The 16,189-nt window shown below is 37.4% G+C and overlaps 1 non-coding gene across 1 annotated transcript; it reads right to left on the bottom strand.

The window, feature by feature from the left end:
* Positions 1 to 2,290: 2,290 nt before the first annotated feature.
* LOC145096381 (small nucleolar RNA R71) lies at positions 2,291 to 2,397 on the bottom strand. The gene has a single exon (XR_013703789.1). It is a non-coding gene; the product is annotated as a small nucleolar RNA R71 (small nucleolar RNA).
* Positions 2,398 to 16,189: the final 13,792 nt, after the last annotated feature.

The raw sequence follows: 16,189 nt of genomic DNA, 5'->3' as shown, positions 1-16,189 counted from the left end.
GTCTGTGATATTGCCATATTTATACATATTTTTAGGCAATACTGATTTACATTTTTACTAATAATGTGGTTATTTGCATAGAATATTGGTACTTATAAGCTTAAATTATATTTTGCAGCCAAATGGAAGCATTTTCGAAGAAAGTGACCAAAAATGACAAAACATAAAACTTTGGAGACTTGGAGTACAAAAGTAGAAGAAAGCCACGGATTTAGCTCTAATCACGATGTGAAATAGAAGGCCACGATGTGACATGAGTATTCTGGATGATAAGTGTTCGCGAAGTAAAATCCTTGCCCGAAAGGATTCCTCCTAAGTCACGACGTGAAGATACCTTTCACGACGTGAAACGCAAATTTCGAGAAAATTATATAAAACCAAGATCATTACGAATAGGAGGACTTTTTGCTGCCTTGGAGGGCTCCTGGAGACGACTTTCAGAATAAGGAAATGTTTGGAATTGGCTTTCAACACCAAGGGAGAAAAAGTTCATAATTTGATTCATAGTTTGGTATATTTAAACATGTTTTTTATTATGGATTTTTTTTTGCTTAGTTGCTAGGATGTCCAGCTAAATCTAGCTGCTTCTATTAGCTAGATGAAGCTGGAACTCATGGTGTATTTACTTTAGCTTTGATTTACTAGTTGGTTAAGACTTGTGTTGGATTGATTTTACCTAGCATGTTTGTTTGATAATTGATTGCTTTAAATTCTTATTCTATGTAGTTAGTGAATATGAAGTACATGAATTTGAATACCTAATAATTTAGTAAACACTAGCTTATTAGAGCTAAGATCAAACCAATCTTAGTTAAGCAAATAAATTATTAAAATTAAGTTGTGCTAGAGAATTCATGATTATGACCATAATGTGTGTTTATCAAATCAATCTTACATAGCTCCAATTTCATTTAATAATCGATTCTGTGTTAACTATTGTTTGACCATACATAGATTTACATGAATTGATTAATGATAGTAGATTTAGAACTAAATTGCTAATTCTGTCTTAATTGGTAACCAACATTAATTGTTCATAGCTAATTTATAACCCATTGAGTGAAAGTGGATTCGAACTAACAGAAGTGTTTGTTTATTAATTGAGTTTGTGTTAAACAATTAAGTTCATCTAAACTTGCAAAATTAGATAAATTCCATTTCTTTGTTAATAACTAGGTTGATTTAGTAGTATATAAATTAATAAGTCAAAACCGTTCCCTGTGATCGACACCCGACTTACCCAACTATTCTATAATTTGACTAGGTACACTGCCTAAGTGCAATTTAGTTAGTTAAGTTAGTTAGGTTATAAATATAAAATTAGGTGTAGCTTATTGCACGCATCAAGTTTTTGGCGCCGTTGCTGGGGAACGACTTATTTGATTTTTTTTATTTATTTCCTTTAGATTGATCGATCCTTTTGTGGGGTAAAACCTGCAAAAAGTTAAATTTCCAGCTTTAGTTTTTGTTCCAGTACCTGATTCACGATGTGAGCCTTAAGCTCACGACATGAATTTTGTACCTTCTCGTTTTCTTTGTTTTCTTTTATTTTAGTTTTTGTTCAGTTTTACATTTTTATTTTTTGTTCATTTTGCCGGAGTTCATGACCAGAGGTTCCAACACACCTTTGGTGCCACCACTTAAAGATCCAGAGTCGACCCTACACAAAAAGAACGATAAGTACGTGAAAGAAGATCTAACACCAAAGAAGACACCTTTACAAGAATTCAAGTTAGTGTTCTCAAAGAAGTCAGGGAAGAAAACAGAAGAGTCAAGTTCATCTTCAAAGAACAAGAGCATGCTTGAAAACTTAGATCAAATACTTATCCCAACCGAATCCGAGTACGACTCTGAGACCGATTTTGGACTATATACGAGTGAACCCGAGAACAAGCCAAGAAACGAGATTGCAAACATTGAAGAAATGTCAATGGGAGGCTATAAGAAGTGAATTCAAGATGATGTAGGTCTAGGTCTAGTTCAACCAGAAATTCTTGCCACTGCTACGTTCGAGCAGAAGGGACACATCATTACCGCACTTAAGGATATCCCATTTTATGGGATGGATCATGAGGATTCTTTTAAGAATCTAGACGAGGTCAATGACATTGCTGATTACTTCAATGTCTTGAATGTCAATAGAGATACCATCTTACTAAGGATGCTACCAGTTACTTTCAAAGGAGCTGCAAAAGACTGGTTGAAAGCACTTCCACTTGGTACAGTTACTACTTCGGCTCAAATGCGTGAGCAATTTCTAGATTAGTTTTGCCCACCTTCCAAGATAGCTAAATTCAAGAAGGCAATAGCCAACTTTGAGCAACAACCAAGGGAGTCACTATACGAAGCCTAGGAGTGCTACAAAGGGTTGTTAAGGAATTGTCCTCAACATGATCTAAATGTTCAACAAGAGATGTCTATTTTCTATGATGGGGTCAATGTTATGACAAGACAACTCCTTGATTCGCAAGGGCCACTGACAAAGAAAAATCCAAGGGAGGTCAAAGAATTAGTTGAATAATTCGCAAAACACTCTCTTGAGTATTACAACCCAAGACAAGATGGAGTAAAAGGCAATGGAGGTGCACATTCTGAAGAGATGGCTGCTATGATGGTGATGCTCAATACTATGGACCGGAGATTGACCCATATAGACCAATCAATTCATGCAATAAGATTTGGTTGTGAAAGATGCAGTGGGCCACACTTGACTAAGGATTTCCATTTGGATGAATATGGGAACAAGAAGGCTCAAGTTTGCTACTCGAGTGGGGACAAGTATGATGAAGACTGGAGGAAACCAAAGAAAGAGTGGCTGCCTTACGATGAGTATAAGAAGCAAAAAGAAGAGAAATATAATCAGACATGCCGAGGCTTCTATCAAAAAGAGCAACCACCAGCCGAGAAGAAAGTAGACTTGGAAAACATTTTTACCCGATTTATGGAAGTGTCCGAGAAAAGGCATGATGATACTGATGCAGTGCTAAAGGAACATATGAACATGATGAAAGAACAACACAAAATTATGATTGACCAGAAAGCCTCATTAAGAAATCATCAAGCATCAATCCATAATGTAGAAGTCCAAGTTGGTCAACTTACTAATTTGGTGAGCAACAAATTATCCTCACAATTTCCTAAAAAGAATGCTCAATCTCATGTTATGATGATTGATACTGAAGAAGAGACCATCTATGAGTTCTTAGAAGCAATAGAGGAGGAGCCAAATCCATCTTAACCAAAGCCAAAGAAGTCGAAGGTCGAAAACGAAATTTTTGCTGAAACACCAGACTCACATCGTGAGCCTCTCACTCTCATGACGTGGCCTCGATCTAAACAGAAAAATTCAGAATCCATTCCGGCTTACCGACCGCCTTTGTTGTTTCTGTATCGAGCACATCTCATCCCACTGAAAAGGGAACATCTGGAGTTTATTCAGCAAATAAAGGGTATTCCTATTAATATCCCTTTTATCGATTCACTTTCAAAAATTCCAGAATACGTGAAGTTCCTACCAGATCTTGTAGACACTCGTCAGCAGTTGAAGAAGAATTCTAAGGTCATTCTTAGTGAACAAAGCTCAAAAGCCGTATTGGGAGAGATTCCTAAGAAGATGGGAGATCCTGGAGGCCTCACTCTTCCATGTGAGTTTGGTAACAATTTGAAGACTTATGCTTTAGCCGATTCCGAGGCTAGCATAAATTTGATGTCATATTCATTCTATCAAAAGCTGAATATTCAGAAAATGAAGGCTACAAATATGTCCATCCACATGGACAATCGTTCAGTGACACACCCAAGGGGAATCATAGAAGACATCCTTGTTAAAATTAAGAAATTTGTTTTCCTAGTTGACTTTGTGATTATGGATATGAAGGAGGATGTAAATATCCCAATCAATCTTGGTCGTCCCTTGCTAAATACTGCTAGCGCTTTAGTTGATGTTCGTGAATCCAAGCTTACATTGAGGATTGGTGATGATAAGGAAGACTTTGGAGTACAAGATGGGTTTCAAGGAGAAGATGTTAACGGTGAGGTGTTCAATATTGATGAGGATAGTGAACTTGAAGAATTAGAAAAGCTCATGGAGGAAGAAATTAAGACAGTTCATCAAGTCAAACGCACCAAACCAAAGCATCCGTCTCGTTCTTTGTTGAAGCTATTACCTACACAAAACCAACAACTTTGATGAGTGAGGAAAGCAATGATTTGTCGAGTGATGAAGACGAGGCTACTTCCAAGGAGACGAGTCCAGTGGTGAAGGAAGAAAAGATTCCTATGGAGCTTAATGAGAATGATGAAAAATTAAAGACTAAAGGGATCAAACGCAAACTTGATATAGATGAAGTAAAAGCTAATAAAGAAAATTCAAAGAATTTGTACATTAGACGAGTTCAAGCATACAAGAGGCGATGGAAAGAACAGAAGGTGCAGGTGGTGGAATCCTCTGGTAGCTCAACGTAGGAGGCACGAAGTCCGGCTCACGACTCCATCAAAAAGAAGCGCTTCTCGGGAGGCAACCCGAGTTCGGTTTGCATTTTCTTTTCTTTTCTTTTCTTTTTAGGAATTATTATTTTTAGGAAAATGATCAATTCTTCATCCAAAAACTTTTAAATGAGAGAAATTAGATGTGGGGTAATTTAGAATTAAGTGGTAAGAAAATAAAATAAACAATTAAACAAATATCATTCATTAAATTAATATGTTTTTTGGTCAGACTATTATCACGACGTGAAGCATAGTCCCACGTCGTGACTTATAACAAATTACGGGTGAGCCCAATTTTTATGATAGCCCAATAAGTTTAATTAGCTCGGCAAGTAAATCACGTCGTGATTTAGCCCTTCACATCATGGCCCTTAAAAGTCGGGGGGAGGGGGGGGGGGACCAGTTACATAAACACTTTGTCCTACCTTCCCATTTGTTTATTAACTTGAGCACGAACGGAAGCAGCCCCACAGCCGATTTCCTACATTTTTTTCTCCAAAATTGCTTGCATTTCTTGTCTTTTAACTTCATTTGGTAAGTACTTCATCCCTTAATTGTTGTTATTATTTACGATTTTATGCATTTTAGTGGTTAGGGTTGAATCAGTTGGTATTATATGGATGCATAGCCTTAGATTAGTGAGATAAACAAACCCTTAGTATGATTTTTGCTGAATTATGACTGTATGATATTCGATTCAGTTTCACGTCCCGAACTCGTGTCACGACGTGGAACGCTATTCCACGTCGTGAATCCTGGGCGACCAGTTTTTCGGTTTTGTTTTTAATGAAATATTTTGGGTGATTTGTTTGTTTTGTTTTGGTTTGTTTTTGATGATTTCAGGAAGATGGCTCCTAGAAGGGCAGTCCAACAAGAGAGTAACCTGATTGATGTGGCTAGCATTCACCCGTTGTATCGTTTTCCACAAAATTTATCTCGAGCTTTCTTGACAACTTACGAAAACCGGTTGGGATGCCTTTATAACCGCGAGTTTGCACTAGCACCGATTGTGGATTGGAGATGGCTACGAAGTGTGGGCATGGTTTTGGAATTGGAGCGATATTGGACAAAGGTGTATGAAGGAGATGGTTTTTCATTTACATGTCATGGTTGGAGAAATCTTTTCGCCGTTCAAGAGCCTGTCTATTGGGAATTATCGGTTGAATTTTTTGCTACTGTAAGCTTTGAGGAAAGGACCATGGATTTTGATTACAATCGGGCACTTTTTTCTGGTTGGGGGGGGGGGGGGTTATCGTGAGTGTAGTCTTCGCGAGTTCGCATGGCGCATGGGTTTATACACGGAAGTGGAAACTCAATCCCCATTTTTAGTGCCATTCTTGCTTGGATGTGTTCGGGGTTTTACAACCATAACTTTAGATGTCCAATTTTGGAGGACTATCTCAAATCACGAGTATAATTCTCGTGATGCTAGTGAGGCACAAATTCGAAGTCATGTTCATCGATTCCTTCATCGCCTTGTGACTTTTTCTATCAATCACAAGCATCATGGCGATAAGGTTTCCATCCATAATTTGTTTTACTTGTGGAGTATCATCACGTCGGGGTTTGTTGTGATCTTCCCTACATGTTGGCACGATTTTTGGGAAAAAACGGCCAGTTCTAGGAAAGGGAGTCCGATCACGGGTGGGCCTATCTAATCACCCGCCTTGCCCGGTCTTACGGAATTTTTGTCTCCTGATTTTGTTAGGAATCTTACTCGTTTCACCGACAATGAACTGACAATTCAAGTGTTGGGTATTATGAGGGTGGTAGTGAATGTTGGGGGTGGCTATGTGATACCCCCGGAGGATGGCGAGCAACATAATGAGCAACCCGAGCCACAACCACAACCACGGCCTCGGCGGAGGAATGTTAAAGGTCGAGGAGAAAGAGGGCAGCCGGTGCATCAACATGCACCTTTTGGAGGACATATGGCTAGATATTTTGATCAATTATCCTTGAGTACTAATTGGATCGGGGGTACAATGTAAAACATGGTCCGACATTTCGGTATTGAGCAACCATCATCTTTGGGGAGTCAATACCCCATTTGTCCTACATGGAGCTCTTATCAACATTCAAGGGGGGCGAAGAAGGAACAAGTGGAGCCCGAAATGATGAGGAGGATGATTGATCATTTTTCGTTTTTATTTTTGTTTTTTTAGTTTAAATTTGGGTTGTGTTTATTTTGAACTTGTTTGGTTGTAAGACATTTTAAATTATTACGTTACTTTTATTTCCTTTTTGGTGGTTGAATTTCAGATTCCTAAAGGAGTCTCGGGGAGGAAAGTCGAGTCGAGAGCATATATGTCTAGACAAGTGTCGTTTAGCGTTTAAAGTTGAGAGTCGAGACCTACAATTGGAAATAAGTGTGGGGTGAGTCGAGAGAGAGGATAGAGTTAGAAGAGTTGTCAAATAATGCATTTAAAAGGGTCTTAATTTATTAATACATTGGTTGGAATACATTTATTTACAAGGAAGATTAGGAAGTTTCAATTTTTGTTTGCCTAGATTTCACGTCGTGACACCTTATCCTTCACGTCGTGAGCTGGGTTGTGAAGGCAGTCTAAATTTATTTTTAGCGACCTCACGTCGTGAACACTATGACTCACGTCGTGAGTCGTATCTTCTCACAAACATGCATCCTTTTCATTCACCTTTTCTATATGCTTCAACACCATTCTCTTTGGAGTTATTTTAAAGATTATTCTGGCTAGTTTCCTCCACTATATAATGTGGCGTATGCTTTCCCACATTATTCTTCAAGTTTTCGAGATTTACACCTCATTTGTTAAAGATTGAAGTTTCGATTCGTCAAGGTGTCTTATATATCTCGCAGTGATCAAGATCCAAGTTTTTATTTTGAGGAAGTTTCATATTCGTTGTGATCAAGATCCACTACTATCAAGGTGTCTTATATATCTCGCAGTGATCAAGATCCAAGTGTGGGGTAGGGGATCGAAAAAGTAAATTGCTGGAAATAGGTAAATTTAAAATTTTTAATAGGTTTGAAATAATAATCTAATAATTTCTAGTAATAATGATAATTTGAACTTAACTTTCTAGTGTTGCATGGGATGATCCGATGAGATCTCAAATGTTTAGTTTAGCAGATATACGGTATAGTGCATTTGTGGCCCCCTTTATTCTAGTGAAATCATGGGATAAAAACGCAACCTCACTTAGTTTAAGGTATGCAATATGTTTAGCAGCATGTACTTGAAATGTATCCATGAAAACTAATTTCTTTAAGCATATAGGGTTTTGAGAGAAAAGAAAAAAAAAGTGAGTACATGTAAAAAAAAGTGAGTAATTACAAGAAAAGTTGAAGAAGTTTTGGAGATATAAAGTATAAAAGATCAAAGATCAAAAATTCTGGAAAAACAAAAAGATGAAGATACCAAGAATTACACAAAAAAGTGGTGAATTCGAAGAAATCAAAGAGTTAATATCAAAGAAATTAAGAATTCAAGAGCTCTATAGTGTGGTATCTTAAAGTTGTAATTCTCTAGATTATGTATGCTTGGCTAGCTTTACAAAATACCTTGAGGTTAGGAAGTTTTTTGCGGATGGATTCGGAGGGATACATAAAATGAGCATTGCTCAAAATAAGTGGGTGTGTGTTTATGAGGATTGTGAGTAATTAGAATTTAGGGGGGTTACTTAGGAAACATTTTAGACACAAATGCACACGTTGAGGTCTTGGCATAATGGCTGAGTTTGAGTTGGATCATTTTATGTGATGTTGGTGATAAAGGTTAAATTTGAAAAATAGTTAAATTTGCTTGAGGGCAAGCAAAGCACAAGTGTGGGGTATTTTGATATTGCCATATTTATACATATTTTTAGGCAATATTGATTTACATTTTTACTAATAATGTGGTTATTTGCATAGAATATTGGCACTTATAAGCTTAAATTATATTTTGTAGCCAAATAGAAGCATTTTCAAAGAAAAGGGACCAAAAATGAAAAAACATAGAACTTTGGAGACCTGGAGTACAAAACTAGAAGAAAACCACAGATTTAGCTCTAATCAAAATGAGAAATAGAAGGCCACGACGTGGCACGAGTATTCTGGAAGATAAGTCTTCGTAAAGTAAAATCCTTGCCCGATAAGGTTTCCTCCTAAATCACGACGTGAAGATACCTTTCACGACGTGAAACACAAATTTCGATAAAATTATATAAACCCAAGATCATTATGATTAGGAGGACTTTTTGCTGCCTTGGAGGGTTGCTGGAGACGACTTTCAGAATAAGGAAATGTTTGGAATTGGCTTTCAACACCAAGGGAGAAGAAGTTCATAATTTGATTCATAGTTTGGTATATTTAAAAATGTTTTTGATTATGGATTTTTTTTGCTTAGTTTCTAGGATGTCCAGCTAAATCTAGCTGCTTCTGTTAGCTAGATGAAGCTGGAACTCATGGTGTGTTTACTTTAGCTTTGATTTACTAGTTGGTTAAGACTTGTGTTGGATTGATTTTACCTAGCATGTTTGTTTGATAATTGATTGCTTTAAATTCTTATTCTATGTAGTTAGTGAATAAGAAGTACATGAATTTGAATACCTAATAATTCAGTGAACACTAGATTATTAGAACTAAGATCAAAACAATCTTAGTTAAGCACATAAATTATTAAAATTAAGTTGTGCTAGAGAATTCAAGATTATGACCATAATGTTTTTTTTTATCAAATCAATCTTACATAGCTCCAATTTTATTTAATAATCGATTATGTGTTAACTATTGTGTGACCTTAAATAGATTTACATGAATTGATTAATGTTAGTAGATTTAGAACTAAATTGCTAATACTGTCTTAATTGATAACCAACAGTAATTGTCATAGCTAATTTATAACCCATTGAGTGAAAGTGGATTCGAACTAACAGAAGTGTTTGTTTATTGATTGAGTTTGTGTTAAAGAATTAAGTTTGTATAAACTTGTAAAATTAGATAAATTCCATTTCTTTGTTAATAACTAGGTTAATTGAGTAGTAGATAAATTAATAAGTCAAAACTGTTCCCTATGATCGACACCTAACTTACCCAACTATTTTATAATTTGACTAGGTACACTGCCTAGGTGCAATTTAGTTAGTTAAGTTAGTTAGGTTATAAATATAAAATTAGGTGTAGCTTATTGCACTCATCAGTCAGGCTTGGGAGCCTGGTGAGCATATAGGGTTTTCAACCCACAATAAATAAATTTATTAATTTCATAAACCAACAGTAACCCTAATTACCCATTCCTGTTATCCTCACTTTACGTCCCTAAACACCTATCATAAGCGACCTAGCCTAAGGATCATCATCGGGATGGACTTTACTGTTAAGGGGATTCCTCCGCCATATATGTCCATAAGGCAACCATGAGGGGGATGGACTACATCTGGGGAACACTTAGTTCAAAAACACCTACAGGTTGCAAGCCTGCTAGCATTCCGTTGAAGTGTCTAGAAATGTCTGTGGTTGTCATTTGTACTCCGGTAGATGACTGGAACAACAACAACAACAACATCGAGGCCTCTCATCATTTTAACACACATCAACTATTTAATTTACCCATTTTATACCCAACATATTTGTAGATAGAAAAATACATATACAGTTTAAATCATTCTAAACATGTATAAAAACTTCATTCAACATCCATCTCAAATAAACAAACAATATTTATACACATAGTATGTATTTTATAGAAAATACTTCATATCTATGTATAAGATGAAAGTGACTAGACACTAACTTGATAAGATGGTAATTGGACAACACTTCGTCACTTAAAACAATCTTTTTCGATGAAACCGAGATGTTTTCTCAAAAACCGGGCTCTGCACGGGCAGAGTTTCGACTCGAAAAAATTCTTTTTCTCGGAGACTTCGGGGCTCCGGGCTTTCTTCGGGTGCTAGGATGGTACCTTAGGCGTTGGGGGTTTAGGATAGGCTAAAAGGGAGTAGAGAGTGAAAGATAATGAATTTTTGTAACACTAACTCGGTTGGCTTTAGATCCTATTTATAGGAGACCGAAGCTCCTCATTACGCTGGGAGTAATTCCTGGTACGCGGGGCGTACTGCCTTGCAAGTCTCTTCGCTGGGCATACGCTTTTATACACTAGGCATACCGTGATACGTGGCTCCGGACGTGTCAAGAGTGCGATATACGTGTTGCATGTGAGAATAAGGGCTACGTGGACAATCCGAGGCCTAGCTTCCGAATATGTTGGGTGTACTCTTGAACGCGGGGCGTACTCCGATTTATCAAACTTCAAAAAATTTGTAACTTTCGCATACGAACTCCATTTTGATGTTCTTTATATCCACGCATAGGTGAGACCATGCTCTACAATTTTCGTTTAGACACTGTCGGCTAATTTTGAATTTATTTTTAAAGTTATATTTTTAACAAGTCGGGACAGGAAAAGTCCGTTAAAAATTCATAACTTTTTCATCCGACGTCGGTTTTTGTCTGTCTTTTTAACTTTTAATTACTATCGATGAGATCTTCGATTCTCTTTTAGGTTGTGTCGGCTAAAAATCGCTCGATTTATAATTCGAATTCCGGGTTGCATACTGTTATGTTAAATCTTAGAAAGTTCATAACTTCCTCAACGAAGTCAACTTTGTACATTCTTTTTATGAACGCTATCAGTTTAAAAATATACTACGACTTTCATTTAGATCACTAAGCCTAAAAAGAACTTTATCATAAACTCACTTTTTACGTCACACAGCGTTGTGCCGGTTCTGTCACGAAACTTCGACAAGTCATAACTTCTTTGTTATAACTCGTATTTCAGTATTCTTTATATCTCCAGAATCCTTGTTTCAACCACTACAACTTTCTTCATAGATATCGGGTTTATCTAATATTTATTTTCGACGCTTATTTTTATCCTTAATTTATTAAATCATAATAAACAAGTATAAGAACATAATATTCATATAATACATCTTTATTACTTCAAAACAAGTTACAAAGGTTGACCTAGACTATTAAATCATTATTAATGCCTAGCCTAAAACATAGGCGTTACAATTCTCTCCCCCTTAAAATGATTCCGTCCCCAGAATCATACATCAGCAAATAAATGTGGATAGCGACTCATCATGTCACTCTCCGTTTCCCAGGTGAGATTTGGCCCATTTGTATGTTTCCATCGCACAAGAACTAGATCGACCATCTTGTGTCACAACTTCTTAGTCTTACGGTCAACAATTGCCTCCGGTTCTTCAATTAACCTCTTGCGTTCATCTAACCTTAATTCAGAAACTGGAATTATGTCGAGAACTTCTCCCATGAACTTCCTCTAGTAACACATGTGGAAAGTGTTATGAATACCATCTAGTTCTTCTAGTAGTTCTAGCTTGTAAGCTTGGTTCCCAGTCCTCTGAAGAACTTTGAACGGTCCAATAAACCTTGGACTCAACTTTCCCCTTTTACCAAATATGATAAGTCCCTTCCACGACGAGACTTTAAGTAAAGCCAAATCTCGAACTTCGAATGTTATCAGTTGTCTTTTCTTGTCAGCGTAGCTCTTTTGACGATCTTGAGTTGCTAACATCATTTCCCTAATCACTTTCAGCTTTTCAGCAGTCCGATGGACTATTTTAGGTCCCAGAAACTGCTTTTCTCCAACTTCAAGCCAACACGACGGTGTTCGACACTTTTTTCCATACAAAGCTTGATAAGGTGCCATCTTGATGCTTGAGTGGAAACTATTATTTTAGGAAAAATCTACTAGATGTAAATTTTTATCCCAATTACCTTGGAATTCCATGGTACATGGTATTAGCATATCCTCCAACATTTGAATCGTTTGTTTGCTCTGACCATCGTTTTGCGGATGGTAGGTCGTACTTAGACACAATTTCATACCTAATTCCTCTTATAGACTTCCCCAAAACCTTGACGTGAAACGACTATCACGATCTGATACAATCGTCAGGGGAATACCATGAGCTTTCACTATCTCTTTCACATAAACCTTTTCAAGCTTTTCCATAGCCACTTCTCATTGGCTGCTATGAAATGTTCACTTTTTTTGAAGCGATCAACAATCACCCAAATCATGTCATGACCGTTCTTTGTTCTGGGCAGTTTAGTTACAAAATCCATGGTGATGTCTTCCCATTTACCCATGGGTACAAGTAAAGGTTCTAAACTCCCATATAGTTTCTAATGTTGTGCCTTAACCCTCACCCATGTCACACACTTGGCCACATACTTTTCAACATCGAGCTTCATCGTTGGCCACCAGTAGTAGGGTTTCATATCCCTATACATTTTCGTGCTGTCGGGATGAATCGAGTACATGGTCTTGTGAGCTACTTCCATCAGAAGATCTCTTATTCCTCTCGTCTTAGGTACCCAAATCCTATCTTTGAATACCTTCAATTGTTGACCGTTTGTACCGAACACTAACGTTTTGACCAAACGTTATTCCTTTCGGTCATTTTTCCTTAAAGCTTCTTCCTGAGCTTTCTTGATACTTTCTACAATCATTGAGACAACTTCGATTCTTAATGTTCTTGCCCTTTTCTTTTCAAGGCTTACTTTTCTACTTAAGCATCAGCAATAACATTTGCTTTACCAGGGTGGTAAAGTATTTCACAGTCGTAATCCTTAAGCAACTCTAGCCAACGTCGTTGTCTCATGTTCAATTCCTTCTAATTAAAGAGGTACTGAAGACTCTCATGATTAGCAAAAAGTTTGCACTTTGTGCCATAAAGATAATGCCTCCATATCTTTAGGGCGAATACTACCGCTACCAACTCCAGATCATAAGTGGGGTAGTTCTTTTCGTGCTCTTTCAGTTGTCTCGATGCATATGCTATCACATTATCCCTTTGGGTTAGAACACTACCTAACCCAATTCCGGATGCATCGCTATAAACTGTAAAGTCTTCAACTCCATCAGGTAAAGAAAGAATCGATGCTTCACACAACTTCTTCTTTAACTTCTCAAATGCTTCCTTAGGCTTCTCACTCCAAGTATAAGTAGCTCCTTTTTGTGGATTAAAGTTGTCAATGGAGCAGCTATCGAAGAAAAGCCTTGGATAAATCTTCAGTAATATTCGGTTAATCATAGAAAGCTTTGGATCTTCTTGAGACTCTTTGATTTTTCCCACTTTATTATAGCTTCAATCTTAGCTAGGCCAACCATTATCCCTTCTTGGTTAACCACATGACCCAAAAATTGGATTTCTTGAATCCAAAAATCACATTTGGAGAACTTTGCATACAGTTTCTCCTTTTTCAGAACTTCTAACACTTCTCACAGATACTTGTCATGCTCCTGCTTACTTTTTGAATAAATCAAATGTCATCTATGAAAACTATCATGGATTTATCGAGGAATGGTTTACAAACCTTGTTCATCAAATCCATGAATGTTGTTGGAGCATTGGTTAGTCCAAACGACATAACCAAGAACTCATAGTGTCTATATCTTTTTCTGAAGGAAGTCTTCTCAATATCCTGCTCTCTTACCTTTACCTGATGATATCCTGACCTAAGATTGATCTTCAAGAAATAGCTCGAACCTTGCAGCTGATCGAACACGTCATCAATCCTTGGCAACGAGTACTTTTTCTTTATTGTTTCCTTGTTTAGCTCTCTGTAATCTAAGCACATTCTCATGCTCCCATCTTTCTTCTTTACGAATAACACCGAAGCTCCCCCGGGTGATGAACTAGGTCTAATGAAACTGTTGTCCAACAACTCCCGAAGTTGCGTCATAAGCTCCTTCATCTTTGTCGGTGCTAATCAATATGGTGCCTTTGCTATTGGTGTTGTTCTTAGTAACAAGTCTATTCGAAACTCCACTTGTCTATCAGGGGTAATCAAGGAAGATTTTCGGGAAAGACTTTCGAATAGTCACACACCACTGGTATACTTTGCATATCCTTTTTTCTCCTTCTTAGCATCGATCACGAATGGAAAGTATGATGTGCATCCTATAGATAAACATTTTTTGGATTTCATTAGGGAAATGATTCCAGAATTTACTCTACGCTTGTCTCTATACACAATAAATGACTCTTTTCCAGGCAGGTTTACCTTTACTATCTTTTTCTTGCACAATATTTCAGCATTATTGGCGCTAAGCCAATCCATCCCTAGAACGATGTCAAAACCATTCAACTCAATGGGTAACAGCTTCTCGTGGAATTCGTTTCTATTCAAGTCGATGAAAATATTCTTAATACAATCGCTAACAGGTATGAATTTGCCATTAGCAACTTCTACAATTAGGGCATCATCAAGTTTTTCTATAGGCAATGCTAGTCTTCCACCAAATTTATGTGATATAAAGGAGTAATTCGCTCCGGAATCAAACAATAAATTGGCAGGCAATCGTTTTACAAGAAAGGTACCTAACGCAACATCCACTGCATCCTTTGTAGTTTCTAGTGTCATCTAGAAAGCTCTGGCTTTTGGCTTTGGCGGAAGATTAGGCCTTGTTGCCTCTTTCTTCTTCGGGCAATCCTTAGCAATGTGCCTTTCTCACTGCATGCATAGCACACCCTTTTGTTGGATGTGCACTTGTTGGCGTAGTGCCTTGGATTTCCACATTTATAACAAGTGACCTTCTATCCACATTTCCCAACATGTTTCTTGTTATATTTATCACACCATTTTGCTTCGCCTCTTGTTCCTCTCGAATCAGACTTCAAGAATTTACTTTCCTTGTTGGACCTCGAAGATTCATCGAACTTTCTTTTCTCACCAACCTCTGTCCTCTCCTGACCCCTTTCCTTTAACTGGTCTCCACATTTTTAGTTGCTCGGACTACTTTCTTCAGAGTAGTTGCCATTTTAACCGTTGGGCCAAAGTCGGCTGGCAGTCCGTTAGCGAACCTCTTAATTTTTGAGAGTTCAGTTGGCACTAAGTGTGGAAATAACTTCATATTTTCGGTAAACGCGGTAGCATAGTCATCAATGCTCATTTTCCATTTCTTCAAGTTTTGAAATTCATTGTTTAGATCTATCAGATCTATCTCTGAGTAGTACTGCATCTTTAACTGCTCCAAGAATATTTCTCAAGACATTTTCAGGGCTTCTCCATGTGGCATCGTGTCTGCCAATAGTTTCCACCAACTTAAAACTTCGGTCTTCAGTTGTCTGACCGCAAAAACAGTTTTCTGCTTGTCGCTACAATTGCAGCTTTCAAATACCATCTCCATTTCGGAGATCCAGTCCACAATCTCTACAGGTTTTGGGCTTCTGTAAAGAATTGGCAGTTTAGCGCCCAATAAATTCTTATACATACGCCAATCTTTGTTGATTTCCCTCTCCGGGTTATTCCTTTTTTCCACTGTGGGTTCCACTTGACTGACAGTATGGCTGTAATTTCCTTCCTCTGATTGTCTGTCATTTAGTTCAGGTTGTTCAACAGGCATTAAATGTTCATTCTTGTTATTCAACAATAGTTGTCTCATTTCTTCCCTTTGTTCAGCCATCATAGCCTGAATCATGGCTTGTACTCCATCCATTATGATTGGTTCTGGTGTAGCTTCTACTATAGGCACTTGTCCCATCACTTGGGGTTGAGGTTGCTAATTTCTATTTGCATTTCCAGCTCCACTTCGGGTTCTTGCCATTTTAATCTATACACCAAATTAGACGAATTTAGATCTTTATTTACAAAAGATATTTAAATTCTCCTTATCACTCCGAAACATTACATGCT

The sequence above is a fragment of the Lactuca serriola genome, chromosome 3 (genome assembly GCF_051521515.1).
Source record: "Lactuca serriola cultivar US96UC23 chromosome 3, Lser_US96UC23_V15, whole genome shotgun sequence".
In the NCBI taxonomy this organism is placed as follows: domain Eukaryota; kingdom Viridiplantae; phylum Streptophyta; class Magnoliopsida; order Asterales; family Asteraceae; genus Lactuca; species Lactuca serriola.
The sequence above is the reverse complement of the archived record's forward strand: the minus strand, read 5'-3'. Positions and strand labels throughout refer to the sequence as shown.